This window comes from Panthera onca, chromosome C1 (genome assembly GCF_046562875.1).
Source record: "Panthera onca isolate mPanOnc1 chromosome C1, mPanOnc1 haplotype 2, whole genome shotgun sequence".
NCBI classification, from domain to species: domain Eukaryota; kingdom Metazoa; phylum Chordata; class Mammalia; order Carnivora; family Felidae; genus Panthera; species Panthera onca.
Window position 1 is genome coordinate 67,288,166 of NC_138346.1, and position 19,147 is coordinate 67,307,312.

A 19,147-nucleotide genomic window follows, 5' to 3' on the forward strand; every position below is an offset into this window, starting at 1 on the left:
TTACCCCTGCAGAATCTTTTACACTCAGAGTTTGGGATTGATAAGCTGGCACCAAGAAGACTGCAGCTAAAATTCCATCATTCTTTTTTTCTTTTTTTCATTTTCTTTCTTTCTTTCTTTCTTTCTTTTTTTTTTTTTTTTTTTTTTAAATTCTCCTTCAAAGACCACACCTAACTTCCTGTAAAAGGATTCTGGTAACTGAAGTAAGAACAGGCATTTCCTGTTTGGGGACTACAAAATGGCGTTATTATAACTACCACTAGAGGGCGGGGGAACTGTGAAGAGAGAAACCTCTCTCCGTGTACTCCGTGTACGTACACAGAGCCGTGTGTTTGAAGCCGCCCAAATTTTTCACTAATGGGAGTTTTGATCTTCCACAGGCTCTTAGAACGAAACGTTAAGACTTTGCTGATTTCAAAAATTAATTTTGCTAACAGATTAAGTTTCTGTTCATGCTTTTAATTTGATATGCCAGAAATCATTCCATCAATACAAATAATTGAAATTAAGAGTAAAAAGAGAAAGTAAATAATGAACGTTAAAAATAAGAATTCATAAAACAGCAATCAATGAAAGTCTTACGTACAGTGGAATTTAACATTAGCCTTAGCCCCAGAGTATCTGATATCCAATATAGTGCTTTGCTAACTCAACAAAGAGATGGTCTTTGTGCTATACAAATAAAGTTTCTGTTGAAATGAAATTACCTTAATGGGACACCAACCTTATTTTATGTATGATTTTAGTGGCTGAAAAGCAGCCAGAAGAAAACTGAACAGCTAGTGAAATCCTAAATGCCAGTCTTTCAATTAATGACATAGTGATGATTGAGGGCTTACTATCTGCCAGTGACTGACTGGGCAAACATGTCTGAATATATGGTATCATTTCATCCTTCCCACATCCTATCAAATATACTCTTTCACTATCCTGATTTGAAAACTGAAGAAAGGCAGTACACCATGGGTAGAAAAAGTCACCTAAGATCATGAATTCAGGATTCAAACTCAAAGTCTGACACCAAAAATCTGTGAACTTTATTTAGTCATAAAAAGAAACACTTGCTCATGCAATTAAAGCCTGAAATAAAGATTTAAATAAAAATTAGGCGGTGGTACCAATTATATCCAGAAACGGTCCTAATTATTAAATCAAGATATTTTCTAGGTTCATCATTTTCATTAGAAAATGTATTTGTTGGAAACAAGCAAGGAGAAGATAGAGCCAAAAAGAATTTTTTAGTTACTCTAGCAAGTCTCTTTTGGTTACAAGAGACAAAAGAGTGACTCAAACTGGCTGGAGAAAAGAAAGAAGGAAGGAAGGAAGGAAGGAAGGAAGGAAGGAAGGAAGGAAGGAAGAAGGAAGGAAGAAGGAAGGAAGGAAGAAGGAAGGAAGGGAGGAAAGGAGGAAGGGAGAGAGAGATGGAGGGAGGCAGGGAGGCAGGGAGGAAAGAAGGAAGGAAGGAAGGAAGGAAGGAAGGAAGAGAAGGAGAGAGAGAAAGGAAGGAGGAAGGAAGGAAAGAAAGGAGGGAGAGAGGGAGGAAAGGAGAGAAGGAAGGAAGGAAAGAAGAAAGAAAGTAAGAAGGGAGGAAGGAAGGAAGGATGGAAGGAAAAGGAAAAGGAAATTCATTAGTTCAAGATTTATTGTCAGGGGTTAGCTTTAGGCATGGAATGATTCTGGAATACAGCTGACATTACCATAACTATTACCTAGTTATGCTGCATTCTTTGGCTCTGACTTCCATGGTGATAGCTTTTTTAGATATTCAACCCTTATTTGTAGTAAGGTTCAATAGCAGCTGCAGCCTCCCAACTTCCCAGACTTAAATCCAATAGGCATAAGACACAGAAAAACTCTCATTGCATCCCACTGGCTCCAGCTGGGTCACATGCCCATCCCTGAAGTAATCGCTCTGTCCTAGGTAATGCTGTGCTTTGTGCTTTGATTGGCTTCCCCTAAACCAAATGTCTCACTCTTGGAACTAGAAGGAAACCTTGCTTAAAACCTATGAACAGTCAGGATTATGGCGGTGGTATAGGGACATTCCTTAAAAGTAGTGATGGGATGCTATCACTGGAACAAGGGAGGGATGAATGCTTGTCAAAAAAAACAAGTAAGTGTGTACTCTATTCACATATTGGTCATATGGTAGTGTCTCGATACTTAGTAATGCTATAAACACCAGAAGATAGATAGATAGGTAGATAGATAGATAGATAGATAGATAGATAGATAGATAGATAGATAATTTCTATATCTACATATATTTTTTCCTACTGAAAATGGTAAAGCTTTACCATTTTCATTAGGAAAAAGTATATCTGCTATGTATACCATCTTAAAGACTTAGAAGCCAGGCGAGACAGAAGATTCTTTCTCCAAAATAAGTTGGGGGAAAGAACATGTTATCTCCCTGATCAGTGGCTTCTCCTGCTTGGCTGTGGGCCCCATGAGGGCAGGGAACTTGTCTGGACTTGTTGACCACCTTCTAGTCTCCGGGGCTCATTGCACCATGTGGTTTCCCCATACATACCTGGTACTGAATTAAAAATGAGACCTAATTTGCATTTGTATCACTAGATCAAAAGAGGTAAAAAAAAAGACCTAGTAAAAAAGTATCATACAAATAAAATCTGGCTTGTTTTAAAAATACAATTAACTACTCTTTCTTGGACTACAGTAAGAAAACACTGCAGAGAGTTCTTCTTGCCTTTTTATGATCAAGAAAGAATCTATTTGCCTTTGTTGGTTTCACACTGTAAACAATATTTTTTTAAGCAAACATGTCAAAATATGTGTCCAGATACATGTTTTCCTTTTCAAATTATTTTTTAAGTTTATTTATTTGTTTAGAGAGAGAGAAAGAGAACATGAGCAGAGAAGGGGCAGAGAGAATTCCAGGGAGGCTCTGCATTGTCAGCACAGAGCCCGACACGGGGCTCGAATTCACAAACTGTTAGATCATGACCTGAGTTGAAATCAAGAGTCAGACGCTCAACCGAGTCACCTAGGTGTCTTTACATGTTTTCCTTTTTAAGTTAGTTACCTTGGAGGTCCAGGCACTTAAGTCAAGGGTGCTGGGCTCTAAATAGTTTTGGATATCCTTCTTTTGATGTTGCTGTTGCTTATCTTTTTAGGGAGCTCATTTACAGTTCTCTTTTTAACCAATCATTTTTTGGCACTCAGTTTGTAGCTACACCTGATTTATGCAACATTATCAATTTTGAGGGGCTCTTGTTGACTTACTATTATTTTGGGGGCACCATGCTTCTGAAGAAAAGGCATCTTTACTCTGCTACTTTCTAGCTGTGCTTCTTTAGGCAAAGGACTCGGACTATAGTGAGGATTAAAACAAGATAAGTAAAATACCTAATACACACACAGCAGATGCACCTTATCCAGTTTTTCCCTGTGCCCTTAAAGCTCTTACACATAACACTATACTAAGCAGAAGGACTAAGACCAAATACAAAGCTAGAAAGAGGTCTGATATTCAGAATTTGCAATGCAATTTGTTATTTAACAATAAAAAAGGGCGACTTTTTTTAAAGTTCTAAGAGCCAGTATTCTCCCAGATGCTTAGAATATAGTAAGTAACCCACAAGACAAAAAACAGACAAAATTCTGCCCTCATGAAGCTTATATTCTATAGAAGATATAGATCTACATAATGATACAGATTATGTACGAGTAAGCTCAACATGGAATATAGCAGGCGCTGCTAATTGCTGTGGAAAAAGATAATGGAAGAAAGGGAAGGAAAAATACCAGGGTAGGGGGCCAGGGAGAAGGGTGTGTTGTAAATTTAAATAGGGTGCTCAAGGAAAATTCTTGCTGACGAAGTGACATTTAAGCAAAAGTCCCCTGAAGGACCAAAGAAGGCAGCCAAGTCATGAGCCTTCCTGAGTGATGGGGTTCCAAGGGGAGAAAATGCATGGAAAGAACTACAGAAAGGAGTTCATATTTGGAAAGACCTGTAGAAAGGTAAATAATACTGAAAGACTGAAACCATACAAGACAATAACTCATCAACAGGAAGAAGAAAGTAGAGCAGGTAGCAGGGACAACGAGTACCACAGCAGATGCTGCCAACCTCAGTTAGGCCTGCCATCTGGTTTCCCAGCAGTTTCACCGGTGACACCTGTGACATAAATGTCAAGATCGGAGCCCAAGCCAGACCCTGAGAAGCAACAATCACACCAGGAATAGAGGAAAGCTCGCTGCCACTCAATGTCCCGAGCCTGGGCACAGAACAGAACGGGGGTGTCGAAGGCGGGATAGCCATGCTCCGCTGCTTGGAAAACTCGAAACCTGGATGGCTATTTGTAGGGCGGACCCAGGAACAGCCTCACAGATATGAAAATACAGCAGCCAAATTTAGCATCTAGAAACAGCTCAATGTCAGAGAAGTAGACAAGGCAAAATGTTGCCTATCCTTGATGCCTAGAAATATTTGTTGAAATTTTAGAAGATTTAAAAAGAGATAATCTTTCTGACCATGATGCACTTTTTAAAAATAAACCAATTTAAAAACAGCATCAATTGAGAAATACAGCTACAAAACAGATATTGTTACAAAACTTTTCGTTGGCTTGCTTTCACGGGTGAAGAGTGCATTTGTTGTCTATTCAACATGTTGCCAGCTACCTTCACTGGTAAATTCCCTTACTTCCAATCAGTCCTACTGCCTTTTAGAGAGAAAGAATATAGAATTAAGCACTCTGTTCCTCAGTTCATTTAATCTCCTGACATGCAGGGCTTTTTCCTCTCTCTCTCTCTCTCTCTTTTTTTTCCTTGTTTTTTCCTCTGTCTTTAACTAAGGGTGATTTGTGTCCCGGTCAAATGCATAATGTTGCTGCTGGAATGAATTCAGATCATTTGAAGTAATATACTCTTTGAACAGCAAGGCATTTTGACATTGCTTATTCATTTTCTTCTTTTTCTTAACATTATTAAAATACCAATTTTTGCCTGTAAGAATGAATGAAGAAAGGGTATTTTAAATGAAATGATTTCTTGCATTCCATGTTTAAAAGTTTCCCTATATAACTTCATGTATGTGAATTGTAAAAGTGTAGTTAGAACTCACAAGATGGTTGGATTTTTGAATAGCTTTCTATCCATGTACATAGATGTGTAAGCCACAAATGTCAGATCGTGTGATTACCATCCGACCACACTGCTGTATCACGTTCATCTGTAAACTGAAACAGGAAAAACAGCAGGCTTGGGAAGGGAAAAGGGCAAAAGGCTCAGGAAAACATACTGTGTCCCCCAATAAAGTAATCACTTGCCTTCTACATATTCATTTGCAGGCTCATACTCATGAATGACATTTTGCATTTATTTTTCTCACTCCCAACCAAACAAAATATACTGAAATCATTAAAAGCAGGGATTGATTGGTAAAAGCAGCCTCGTCACTTGGAAATTATCAAAGGGCAAGAAATGACTCACACATTTTTTGAAAAGTTCAAATCATGCTTGCATATTTCAAACTGAATATTCTTTGGTTTCTCATAAAAGACACACATTGAGAAAGAGCAAAAGTGAGAGTAAGAAAGACAAAGAGGTGAGGAGGAGGAGGAGGAGGAGGAGAAGGAGGAGGAGGAGAAGGAGGAGGAGGAGGAGGTGGGGGAGGAGGAATGTTTGGAGTTCTACAAAGAAAACAGTCTTCCAAATAAAAGATTTGTAAATTAAAAGATATGACTTAGATTTAGAATAAAACCCCTACTATTCTTTATGGAACTGAGCAAACATTTTCCCTTGTGTTGGCACCATAACCAACACTAATTAAAATTATAGGTTTTGTGTTTGGAAGGGGGCTTTCCAATAGATTATTTAGTCAGACTGGTTATATTCATTAAAGATTGAACTGAAATCAGAGACAGATGGTTTTGTCTCAGATATCAGAAGAAAGATTTCACAACTTTTCTTCGTTGTCTATTCAACTTTTTAATCACTGATTAACTTATTCTTTAGTTATAATCTCTGTCAATATTAACACAATCCAGGGATTCTTAGGTGTCTCAGTCGGTTGAGTAACCAACTTTGGCTCAGGTCATGATCTTGTGGTTCATGGGTTCAAGTCCCGCATCGGGCTCTGTGTTGACAGCTTGAAGCCTGGAGTCTGCTTCGGATTCTGTGTCTCCCTCTCTCTCTGCCCCTCCCACCCCCCAAAATAAATAAAAACATTAAAAAAAAACACACTATCCAGACTGTTTCTGCTACTGTGTCATTGGATGAAATGGAGGCATCATACATACCCTTATATGGGATTTATCAGTGAAAAATTGCCAAAATATTTATTTAGCGTTCTGTTTATTGACACTGAAAGGATATTTTCCTTTTAGTTTAAGCAATATCAAGTGACTTCATATAACTGCAGTAGAATAAAAACACTGGCTGATGGTAGGCATGATCCCTATAATTTTCAACCTTCAGTCTGCTTTTCTGCCTCTCCCCTTTCATGGTATTTTGATTATTGTTAATTTAATTAATCAGTTTCTGAGAATAAAGAATAATTAAAAGGAATGGACACCCAGATTTTTAAAAAAATGTTTTTAATGTTTATTTTTGAGAGAGAGACACACAGAGTGCCAGCAGGGGAGGGGCAGAGAGAGAAGGAGACACAGAATTCCATAACAGGCTCCGGGCTCTGAGCTGTCAGCACACAGCCCGATGTGGGGCTCAAACCCACGAACTGGAAGATCATGACCTGAGCTGAAGTTGGATGCTTAACTGACTGAGCCACCAAGGTGCCCCAAGACACAGATTTTTAACATGTTGCATTCTGTAATTCAGTATAGAATATTTTGTCATTTTCTTTATGATTTCTTCTTTGACCCATGGATTGAACATTTAGGAATGTGTTGCTTAATTGCTAAAAAAAATATTGCCTTTTTATACACACCTTATTGTTATTGGTTTCTAATTTAATTCTCCTTTTGTCAAATACTCTGAAATGAATTAAGTCTTACTTTATGACCTAGCATGTGGTCTTTGATAAATGTTTCATGTATAATTGAAGAGAGTGTAAAAAAAAAAGAAAGAAAAAATGTATATTCTGCAATTGGAAGTATTATCCTATAAATGTCAATTACGTCTTCATGTTTGATTATTCAAGTCTTCTATATCCTTACTAATTTGTTTTCTATTTTTCTATCAATGACTGGGAGAAGATTGTTAAAATCTCTAACAATAATTGTGTATTTTTATATTTCTCACTTTATTTCTGTCCATTTTTTCTTCTTTTATGTTGAAATTTTATGATTTTGCTATACACATTTAAGAGTGTTAGGTCTTATTACAAATCAGTATTTTTATTCTATGACATGACCATTTTTTAACTATGTTAATATTCCTGTCTTGGAGTCTACTTTATATTATATTAATGTCATATAATATAATGACATATGTTATATATATTAGTGCTTACACTAGATCTTTTGCTCTTCTTTTACTTTTAACCTGTCTGTATTTTTATACTTAAAATATGTCTCTTGAAAACAGCATATCATTGGATCTTGCTTTTTATCCAGTCTTCTGACAACCTCAAGAGTAGTGAAAATATCCACACACAAAAGACCTTTGCCAGAATGTTCATAGCAACCTTTTCATAATGGCCAAATCCCAGAAACAACTCACATGACCATCAATAGGTAAAGGAAAAATAAATTAAGATATATGTAACCAGTGGAATATTACTCAACAACCAAATGCTTTGAACTACTTACACATGCAACAAAATGAGTGCTGAGTGAAAGATGCCAAAAAAAAAAACATAGTGCATATTTTATGGGTTCATTTAGGGGAAGTTTTTGAGCAAAACTAAGCTATGGTGTTAGGAATCAGAAAACTGGTTGTCTCTGGAGCCAGGATGGATTGACTGGGAAAGGGCACTGGGGAGGTAGAGATGTTTCACATCTTGATTGGGGTAGTGGTGACAATGGGAGACTACATTTGTCAAAACTCAATTGAATATGCATTTTATTTTATGAAAATTATCCTTCAGAAAAGAAAATGGCATGAGTCCAAGCTATACTGCCTTTCTTCTACTTATTTCCCATGAAGTCTGTGTGGCTACAACAAGCCAGACATGGGTAAGCTGAGACAAACCAACCAGCTTTGTTCACTCCCTTACTGATCCTCTTTCTTTTGAAGAGTGTCCCTATCAGTTGTCTTCAATTCACTGTCTCCATGTGGCTAGGATGAGAATATAAGCCTCTCTGGTAGGGATTATACTTTAATAGGAGGTACAAGCCTATTTATGCCTCTAAGATAATTTGTTCTAAGATACTTGGGAGTATGGCTCTTTGATCTTAATACCATCAATATTCCCTGACCCCAAAGAATTAAAAATCTAATTACGTAGTCAAACATGTAGAAATGTAAATTCCAGTATTAAGCCCAGTAACAGTCATAAGACAGCAATGTACAAAAACAATACAAGGCAAGTAGCAAGGTGGTATACGATTTGTTTGTGATAACAATGACAAACTTGAATGGATATTTTAAAAATTTTTATAAATGTTTTATATACATTATTTTATTTTCGTTATTCTTAAGTTTGGTTTATATAGTATAAATATGGTTTATAAATTTATAAATTATTTATAAATATGGTAAATATAATATGGTTTATATAAAATACTATATTAGTTTCAGGTTTGCAACAGAGTGAGTCAACAATTCAGGATTGCAACATAGTGAGTCAATAATTCTATAAGTTATGCAATGCTCACTAGGGTAAATGTATTTATCATCTGTCACTATACAGTGAGATGATAATACTATTATTATAATAGTATTGACTATATTCTCTAAGCTATACTTTTTATTCCTGTGACTTATTTTATTTATCACTTACAACAACACTAGGAAGTATATCAGAGAGGTATAAATAACTTCATCTTAAAAGAAACCAAGGTTTTAGTCAGCCTATGTCAGTGGCCATAGCAAATAAACAACAGATGCAAGAGTATGATGTGTATTTTGACTCCCCACTCCAAAGGACTTATTTATTTATTCTATATCTTTTGCTGCTTATGAAAAGTTAAAGGGCTGAAGTGATGAACAAAGACTTCTTTGATGAGGTGGAACTTAGGCTGAGCTTTATTTTTATTTTTTTTTTTAAATGTCTATTTATTTTTGAGAGACAGAGAGAGAGAGAGAGAAAAGTAGGGGAGGGGCAGAGAGAGACAGACACAAAATCCAAAGCTGGCTCCAGGTTCTGAGCTGTCAGCACAGAGCCTGACATGGGGCTTGAACTCAGGAGCCGTGAGATCATGACCTGAGCCGAAGTCGGATCCTTAACAGACTGAGCCACCCAAGCACTCCTAGACTAAGCTTTAAAGGCTGGGCCAAAAATGGAGGCATTCCAATTGGAAAGGAAATCATAAGCAAAGGCCCAATCCTAAGCAGGACCTGGCTCTGGCCTACAAGAGAAAGCAAAGCAGACCAGGACAATATACATGAAAGGATCACTTGGACTGGAGTAGAAGTTCTTACCTAGATGATGTTGCAGATCTAATAAGGGAAAAATGATAGAGGCCGAAGTGGAGAAGATGTCAAATAGAATGTCAAAGGCCAATGGCAACTTGCTGAAGTTTTTTAATAAGAAAAGTGAACTATCAAGAAGAGAAGTGTACATTATAAAATATTAAGTATTATAAAATGTTAATATGAAAATAATAGTACATCAAGATTACAGTTCTAGCACACTAGTGCAAGTAGATAAGCAGTAAGTGGCTTATAAAGAAATAAAAGAATTAGGTGCACAAACTTGCTTAAGAAATACTTAAATGTGGGAAAAAGTTAGAGTAAATGGAAAAAAAATTCATAAATTGAGGTTAACAGAAAGATCAAATTCACCTAATCACTCAATCTTATTATTTAATTCAATCTTCATGATAACCTCTGGGATGAGAACAATTAGTAAACTTATTATACACAAGGCGGCCCAAAGAGGTTTATTTCTTGCCCAAGGACAGATTAGTAAGTAGAGAAGCCAGAATATGGCCTGGGGCAACCTGATGTCCAGTCCAAGTTCTCAACAACTTGGTGCAAACACCCTGTTTGCATGGTGACTAAAATCACCTATATAGACTGTAAAATATTAGTCATGGTTCTACTTCCTGCTAGTGTTAGGATTTCAAAATTTTATTTTAGGTACTATTACCAGGTCAGATTATGACTACTGCCACCTATCCAGGCTTTACATCCAGTAGAACCTCATGGGAATATGAAGTCCATGGGGTGGAGTTACCTCATGTGCAAGTTAAGCAATCTGGATTTTACAGTAAGGATACAGGGAACATTGAGGAACACTATTCAGTAAAGCAATATAATCAGATTTATTTCCTAGATATTATTCTGATACTATGGAAGAAGTCTGAAATGTGAGGGCCTGTAGGACAGGAGATAAGATAAAAAGCTATCATAAGAGTCCAGACAAGAGACAATGTATGCCAAAATGAGGCAGAAGCAATGGAATGAGGAGGAAATAATTTGAGCATTTCTGAAGTTGCTTTAGTAAAATCTGAAGTTTGACTGAACGTGGGTGGAGAAGGAACTGCATAAGATGAAGAGAACTCCAAGATTCTTGTCTGAGAGACATGAAGCACAGGACGCAGACAGCTTCTCTCTCTTTCACAGCCCTCACTGATCTCCATGTTCTTTAAAGTCAAATTCCATATGAAGCCACCCAAATTTATGAAGGAAGACAGAATGAAAGGTTTATTACAGAAAACGTATTCTGCCCTGAAATATCGAAGCAAGAAGAGAAACTAAATTCAGGGATGTTAGTGAGGAATCTTCTGCGTAAGAAGGCCAAGTCAGCTGGAAATTCAGTTGGTGTGTTGGGGGTGAGAGGGTCAAGAATGAATGCTTCTAATTATTCCATAAGAGAAAAAAATTTGAGAAGTTTGAATGGCTAATAAACATAGTCTTTTAAATTCAAAAGATATACAGATGTATGCTTTTTAAGAGTAGGTAAATATTTCCACAGTTCATTAGACTATCATAGACTTTTTTCTAGAACAAGGAGAAATATAATAATCTTTCAGAAAAGGGTGTTGAAAAATAGATTCATTATTAACTAAAATATTTTAAAATTACTTCAGTAAAAAGAAATATAATGAAATAGTAAAAAAAAAAACCATCTTCCTTTATTTAATTTTGTTAGTCTGGCTAAACATGAAAATAGCATTAAGGAAAAATAACCTGATATTTTAAATTGTCAATGAATATAAAATACGAATGGAATTTTTGTTCAAAGGAAAGTGTGGATTCAGCCTGGCAATAATTCCACTAATATGGATGTGAAGAAGTATAGAACTGGAAGGTACTTTAGAGAGAATGTGGTCTATTTCTTTCATTTTAAGGGTGATAAAATTGAAGCTTATAGAATTTCAGAGTATAGATATTAAACATCAGATCTGGGACCAGAGCTCTGTTTTTCTGGCTCCTAGTCCAGTCCTCTTTCCACTGGTAATAATTTGTTGTCTCTGAAGAAAGGAAAAAGTTAAAGATTTTTAAAAAGAATGAGGACGGAAGAAATTTGAACTGAAAGATTATAAAAATGGGAATTGTTTTCCATGAAGTAAATAAAAATATCTATTTATTAGAGTCAGTGAATATTTCCATTATATCTCTTTACTCATGAATAATCTTAGGATTTGAAGACATTTACTTTTGGGTAAAAGTCTGTCAAATACAGACATCTAATCACTCTCCTTCCAACTCACCACCCTCCCATTTGCCAGATGCAAGTGAAAATGCAAGTGAAATGCACACTCTAAAATGAGTTGAGGGAGGAAAACATGGGTCATTTCTGGAAACTAGGAAGAAAGATTTACACATGCCATAAGTGTTTTTTTCCAGAATAATCCACGGGAACTGACTTCAGGAAAACCAAATACATCCAGGATTGTGGGCATAAGGAAGATCAGTTTAATTCAGAAATAAATGAAAAATGTGCCCAGAGAGTACCATGGTCACAACTGGATCCCACGGCAAGGGTTAGAGCAAGAGTAAGTTTTGCAGCAGCAGTAGGACACTGAGAATATCACCAATATTTCTGAGATGTTTGCCAGATGGCAAAGTCTATGCCCAGCTTACAACAGGTGCAAATAGCCATGCCAGATAAAGAATAGGAATACTGCTCCCCACGAGCAGTTGCCATCAGGCAACTGAATTCAGGAAATAAGATTAGTCCTGGCTGCCAAATCTACATAGTTCCTGCTGTGATCTCTCCTGTTTTCCTTAGGCCACTGGACCTTTGAACTGGCAAAGTTAAAACAACTGGAAATTTAAAGCTTTCTCTTTTGCCTGAAGATTTTTAGATATTTATAGGAAACCATCTCAAATGGTTTCCTGATAGAACCATCTCAAATCCCGATGTTATACAGCACAGAATAACATCTGTAAGGATGAGTAAAGAGAAAAAAATCACCAGGCATGTAAAAAGAGGTCATTGTTCAAAATAAGGGGCATAATCTTAATACTGTTGCAGATAACTCCTTATAAAACAGAATTGCTACACTTATAAAGAACAATACACTCATAAACAATACACTTATAAAGAGCGTTTCTTTAAATTAACATTACCCAAAATATTTTAAAAACTAGGAAATACTTGGATAAGGAAAAAATTTATATAGATATATATATTTTTTTTTACATGTGATAATAGTTTAATTTATTATGCTGACAATTTCTTTGAAAATAATGCAGTGAAAAACAAGGTGATATATGCATTCTAAATAGCTAGGAAAAAAAAGAGAAAAAAAGGAAAACAATATAGTTGATGTAGTTCATAAGCAAATCAGGAGAAATAATAAAAAAATAAAAGTAGAAACCACAAAACAAGTTGTCAGAAGAAAGCCCAAATAAACCTAACATTGATGATAACAAATTGTGAATTGGTTTATTCACGTTAAATAACGAAAAGTACTAAATTAGATCACAAAGCAAAAGTTGAACAGATGCTGTTTATTTAAAAGAAGCATGGAACAAATTGCCAAAATTAAAAATAAAAAATGGGCAAAAATATATCAGGCAAATACAAACAAAAATGTAAGGCTTGCAATGTTATTAGAGACAAAATATATTTCAAGGCAAAAATTTCTTAAATGGATAAATAAGGTAATTTTATACTTATAAAGGTAAATCTTTCAATAAGAATATACTAGTCATAAACTTATAAAATTAAGCATAGTACATTATTAAGCAAAACTGTTAGAAATTCAATAATTGTAGAAGATATAAATTCATTTGTCTAAGTTTTTGAGAGATAAAATATGAAAACAAAGTAAAAACATTAAAGATTTGAATGAAATAATTATTACTGTTATTTCAGTAACTATACACCAAACTTTGCACTGTACAGAGAAAATTTTCTTTTGTAATTTATAAAACTAATCAGTTGTATAGAAAGCACCAGGAAAACAAACAAATCCTACCTCAGTAAATTCTAGAAAGTAGAATTTGTAGACCCAAGTCATATTTTTGACCATAATACATTAAGCATAGAAAACTTATTTTGAAATTTATAAATCTTCACAATTCTTGGGGTGCCATGGTGGCTTAGTCAGTTAAGCATCTGACTCTTGATTTCAGCTCAGGTCATGATCTCATGGTTTGTGAGTTCAAGCCCTACAACTGGCTCCACACTGCTGGGGATTCTCTCCCTCCCTCTTTCTCTGCCCCTCCCCTGCTTGCCTCACTCTCTCTCTCTCAAAATTAATAAATATTTTTTAAAAAGTCTATTATTTAAAAAATATAATAAAAGTAAATAAATCTTAGCAATTCTCTATGAAATGGTTAACACATATGAAAATGAAATTGTCAAAATGGCACAAGAATAAACTGACCAGGCAAATTCTAAGAAAATAAATTGAAAAAATGTAAAACTACTTTAAAATAACAATAAGGTGCTTTATAGATGAGTTATTGATATCTTCTAGAAAAGAAGTATTGACATTATGTAGAAACACTTAACTTGCACATTTTAAAAACTGACTCAGCATATTGTATGGACTTGTACAATTCCTATGTTGTGCACCTGAAACTAATGTAACATTGTGCATAAACTATATTTCAAAAATAATAATAAAAAAAACCTGTCAAAAAAACTGGCTCAAGCATAGAAAAAATAGAAAATTACCCAAAAGATTTTCAGAAAAATATAAATTTGATAGTAAAACTTTACCAAAACTTATATCTACAACCAATGTCATTAATGAATACAGACATAAAAAATCTTAAATAAAATTCATCAACTACTTAACCAAATAATGCACCAAAAACCACCCAAAATAGTTATTAAAAAATTAGAAAATATGTTCATAAAATAGATTTTGTCAATGGATTAATAAAAATATGAACTAGCATTTATGTGAAATATGTGAAATAAATATGTGAAATAGCATTTAATAAGTCTTGCATGTATTTACAAATTATAAATGCTCTCTGTAAAAAGAAATAAAAGAAATATCTTTACATGATAAAGTCTATCTGTCTCAAATAAAATTTACTTTGATACAATTATATCACTATGGGTACTGATGTAAATATATTTTAGTGATGACACATTATAAATATTTATATCAAAGTTAGGAAAAGCTAGACATTTTCACTATTAATTTTTACAGGAAAATATGCCAATGTCATTTGGAGAAAGCATTGATTAGATATAAACAGAGGAAACACTGACTAGTAGAAGAATTGAAAAATAGGAGACAGGAAGTTGGTGGCAGAGTGGGAGGATCCTAGGCTCACCTTGTCCCAGGAAAATGACTAGATAAATATCAAATCATCTTTAATGCTCCAGAAATCAATCTGAAGACTGGCAGAACAAATTCCACAACTAAAGGTAGAAAAGAAGGTTGGAAGCACAGAGACTCAGCTTGGGAGAGAAACAGATTGTGGCTGCTGCAGTGGGGAGGGAGACCCGGTCACAGAGAAGGGTGAAAGACAGACTAACACAGGGGAGCACATGGGAAAAATGAATCCCCATAGCAATTGGCTTGGAAAGCAAGAGGGCCCAAATTTTGTGAGTTCTTGAAGCCAGCTGGGCTTAAAGCCTGGAGTATTAAAGGTGAGTGTGCTTGGCTCTGGGAGAGCTCAGAGAGATACTGGGATTGCTCTTGGAAAAAAGGAAGGGCAAACAGCCAGCAGACATACAACATGGAAACCGTGATCTAAAAAGCACCTGGGGCACACACTGGGGAGGTTAGTTGTTCACCTTGGAGTATGTCCCAGGGAGAGAGTGCTCATGGAGAGACCCTTCCAGAAACAAAGGAACTGACCAGTGTCATTTCCCTTCCCCACCCCCAAACATAAGCACAGGGCCACCTGCAGGCACCAGCACAACACTGACACTTGCCACCTAACTTGCTTACACCAAAGCTTCCTCCTCACCACACTCTGGTAGAACTGCGTTTTCCACTCACCTTGCCTCAGTCCCAGCATGGTGGGCCCTCTCCCCCAGAAGACTGGCCCAAACCCCTTCCAACACCATGTCTCCTGACCTGGGTGTTTTGTGAGGCTTTGGTCACAGTGGCAGTAGTAACAGGTCTCATTTCACAAGCAGACCAGAGCACAACCAGTTAAAATGTGCCACATTTAGGCCAGGGATGAAACACTGTCCACAACAGGCAAATAAAACCTCTGCTGATGACTGGCCTGAATGATAAAGCAGCTAGGGCACAACAGCACAGCATATGAAGCACACATTGGAGACATTCCCAGAAGCACCAGGCCCTGGGGAATACTACACAGCAGGGCACTACAGGACCCCTTTTTTTTTTTTTTTAGAAATTTTTTTTTTTCAACATTTATTTATTTTTGGGACAGAGAGAGACAGAGCATGAACGGGGGAGGGGCAGAGAGAGAGGGAGACACAGAATCGGAAACAGGCTCCAGGCTCTGAGCCATCAGCCCAGAGCCTGACGCGGGGCTCGAACTCACGGACCGCGAGATCGTGACCTGGCTGAAGTTGGACGCCCAACCGACTGCGCCACCCAGGCGCCCCCAGGACCCCTTTTTTATAAGGCGATTACCCTTAAGAACAGGAGATGTAGCTGACTTGCCTAACACACACAAATAGGTACAGAGATTTGGACAAAATGAGAAGACAGATAAATTTCTCCCAAATGAAAGAACAGGACAAGGCCACAGCCAGAGGTGTAAGTGAAACAGATATAGAGAAGTGGAAGACATCAGTGATATCTTAACACAAAGATAAAAAAAGAAACAATAAGAGATGAAAGGTGCAATAAACAAGATTAGAAACATGCTTGACGCAATGAACGACAGGCTGGAAGAATCAGAGGAACAAATTAATGACCTAGAAAACAGAGTAATGGAAAATCAAGATTGACAAAGGAGGGAAAAAAGAATTCTGCAAAACGAGAATGGACTTAGGGAGCTGTCTCCATCAAATGTAATAACATTCATATTACAGGCTTCCCAGAAGTAGAAGAGAGAGAGAAGGGGGGCAGGAAATTTATCTGAAGAGATAATGGCTGAAAATTTCTCTATCTGGGGAAGGAAACAGATATCCAGATCCAGGAGTCACATGGGAACCCCAACAAAATCAACAAAAGCAGATCCACATCAAGACATATTATAATTAAAATGGCAAAATATAGTGATAAAAATTTTTAAGTCAGCAAGACTAAAGAAGACATTTACATACAAGGGGAAACCCCATAAGGCTATCAGGGGATTTTTCAGCAGAAAATTTTTAAGCCATAAGGGAGTGGCATGATATTTTCAAAGTGCTGAATGGGAAAAATCTGCAGACAAGAATACTCTATGCAGCAAGGCTGTTATTCAGAATAGAAGGAGAGATAAAGAGTGCCCCAGACAAACAAAAACTAAAGGAGTTCATGACCACTAAACCAACTCTGCAAGGAATATTAAAGGGGACTCTTTGAGTGAAAAGGAAAGACCAAAAGTGACAGTATGAAGGTAGGAAACACAAAAGCAGTTAATATGAATATTCCTGTAAAATATTAGTCAAGGAACTCATAAAATTAAAAGATGTAAAATATGACATGTATCTAAAATGTGGGGAAGAGAGGAGTAAAGTATGGGTTCAGACTTAAATGACCATCAACCTAATGTAGATCGCTATATGCAGAAGGTGTTATATACAAACCTAATGGTAGCCACAAATCAAAAACTACTAATAAATATTCAAATTTTAAACAGAAAAAATATATCACTGAGGAAAACCAGCAAACCATGAAAGAAAGACAAGAAAGGATCAGAAAAAATCTTCAGAAAAAAACACAAAACAGGTATAAAATGGGAATAAATACATATATATTATTGGTTATTTTGAATGTAAATGGACTAAACACTCCAATCAAAAGACACAGAGTGACAGAATGGATGAAAAAACAACACATATCTATCTGCTACCAATAAGAGACCCATTTTGAACCTAAAGACACGTACAGATTGAAAGTGGGAGGATGGAGAATCATATATCATGTAAACGGATGCCAAAAGAAAGTTGGAGTAGCAATATTTATTCCTGACAAAATAGACTTTAAAACAAAAACTGTAACATGAGACAAAGGAGGACGCTATGTAATAATAAAGGGAACAATCCAACAAGAAAATGTGACAATTGTAAATATTTATGTACCCAACACAAAAGTATCCAAATATATAAAACAGTTAATAGCGAACATAAAGGAACTAATGGATAATAATACAATAATAATAGGGGACTTTAACACCCCACTTACATCAATAGACAGATCATCTAAACAGAAAATCAACGAGGAAACAATGGCTTTGAATGACACACAGGAGCAGATGGACTTAACAGATATATTTAGAACATTCCATTTTAAACAGTGGAATACACATTCTTTTCAAGTGCACATGGGACATTCTTTAGAATAAGTCACATATTAGGCCACAAAACAAGACTCAACAAATTAAAAATGATCGAAGTCATATCATGCATCTTTTCTAATCACAGTGCTATGAAACTAGAAGTCAACTACAAGTCAAAATCTGGAAAGACCACAAATACATGGAGCTTAAATAACATGCTACTAAACAATGAATGGTCGGTATGCCTGGGTGGCTCAGTCAGTTAAGCATCTGACTTTGGCTCAGGTTATGATCCCACGGCTCATGAGTTCAAACCACATGTAGGGTGCTGTGCTGACAGCTCAGAGCCTGGAACCTGCTTCGGATTCTGTGTCTCCCTCTCTCTCTGCCCCTCCCCTGCTTGTGCTCTGTCTCTCTCCCTGTCTCTCAAAAATAAACAAAACAAAACAAAAAACAATGAACAGGTCAAAGAGGTAATAAAAGAAGAAATAAAAAAGTACATGGAAACACATGAAAATGAAAACACAACCATTCAAAACCTTTTGGACACAGCAAAAGCGATCTACCTTAAGAAGCAAGAAAAATCTCAAATAAACAACCTAATTTTACACCTAAAGGAGACAGAAAAAGAACAACAAATGAAGCCTAAAGTCAGCAGAAGGAAGGAAATAATAAAAATTAGAGCAGAAATAAGTGATATAGAAAGTAAAGAGCAAAATAAAAAATAGAATAGATCAATGAAACCAGGAGGTGGTTCTTTGAAAAAAAATCATAAAATTGATAAACCTCTACCCAGACTTGTGAAGAAAAAGAGAGAAAGGATTCAAATAAATAAAATCATAAATGAGAGAGGAGACACCACAGAGATACAAACAATTATAAGAGAATATGATGAAAAACTATATATCAACAAATTGGGCAACCTAGAAGAAATGAATAAATCCTTGTAAACATATCTTATCAAAACTGAAACAGGAAGAAATAGAAATTTGAACAGATCAATTACAAGCAAAGAAACTGACTTAGTAATAAAAAAAAAAAAAAAGAAAAAAACTATCAACACACAAAAGTCCAGGACTGGATGGCTTCACAGGTTAATTCTACCAAACATTTAAAGAAGAGTTAATACCTATTCATCTCAAACTACTCCAAAAAATAGAAAAGGAAGGAAAACTTCCACATTCATTCTATGAGGTCAGCATTACCCAGATACCAAAACCAGATAAAGACATCACATAAAAAAAGAACTACCAGCCAATATCTCTGATAAACATAGATACAAAAATCC

At 35.9% G+C, this 19,147-nt stretch overlaps 1 protein-coding gene across 4 annotated transcripts in view; it reads right to left on the minus strand.

Moving 5' to 3' along the window:
• Positions 1-19,147, minus strand: part of SCN2A (sodium voltage-gated channel alpha subunit 2) — a 143,395-nt gene that overhangs the window by 94,179 nt on the left and 30,069 nt on the right. For 2 of the 4 annotated variants that reach the window (XM_078451187.2, XM_078451185.2), the window contains exon 1: positions 5-146. The exons of the other annotated variants lie outside the window; for them this stretch is intronic. The gene's annotated coding sequence lies outside the window, so the exon portion shown is untranslated. Of the gene's footprint in view, positions 1-4; positions 147-19,147 lie in introns of those variants that run through there. 4 annotated transcript variants of the gene reach the window in all.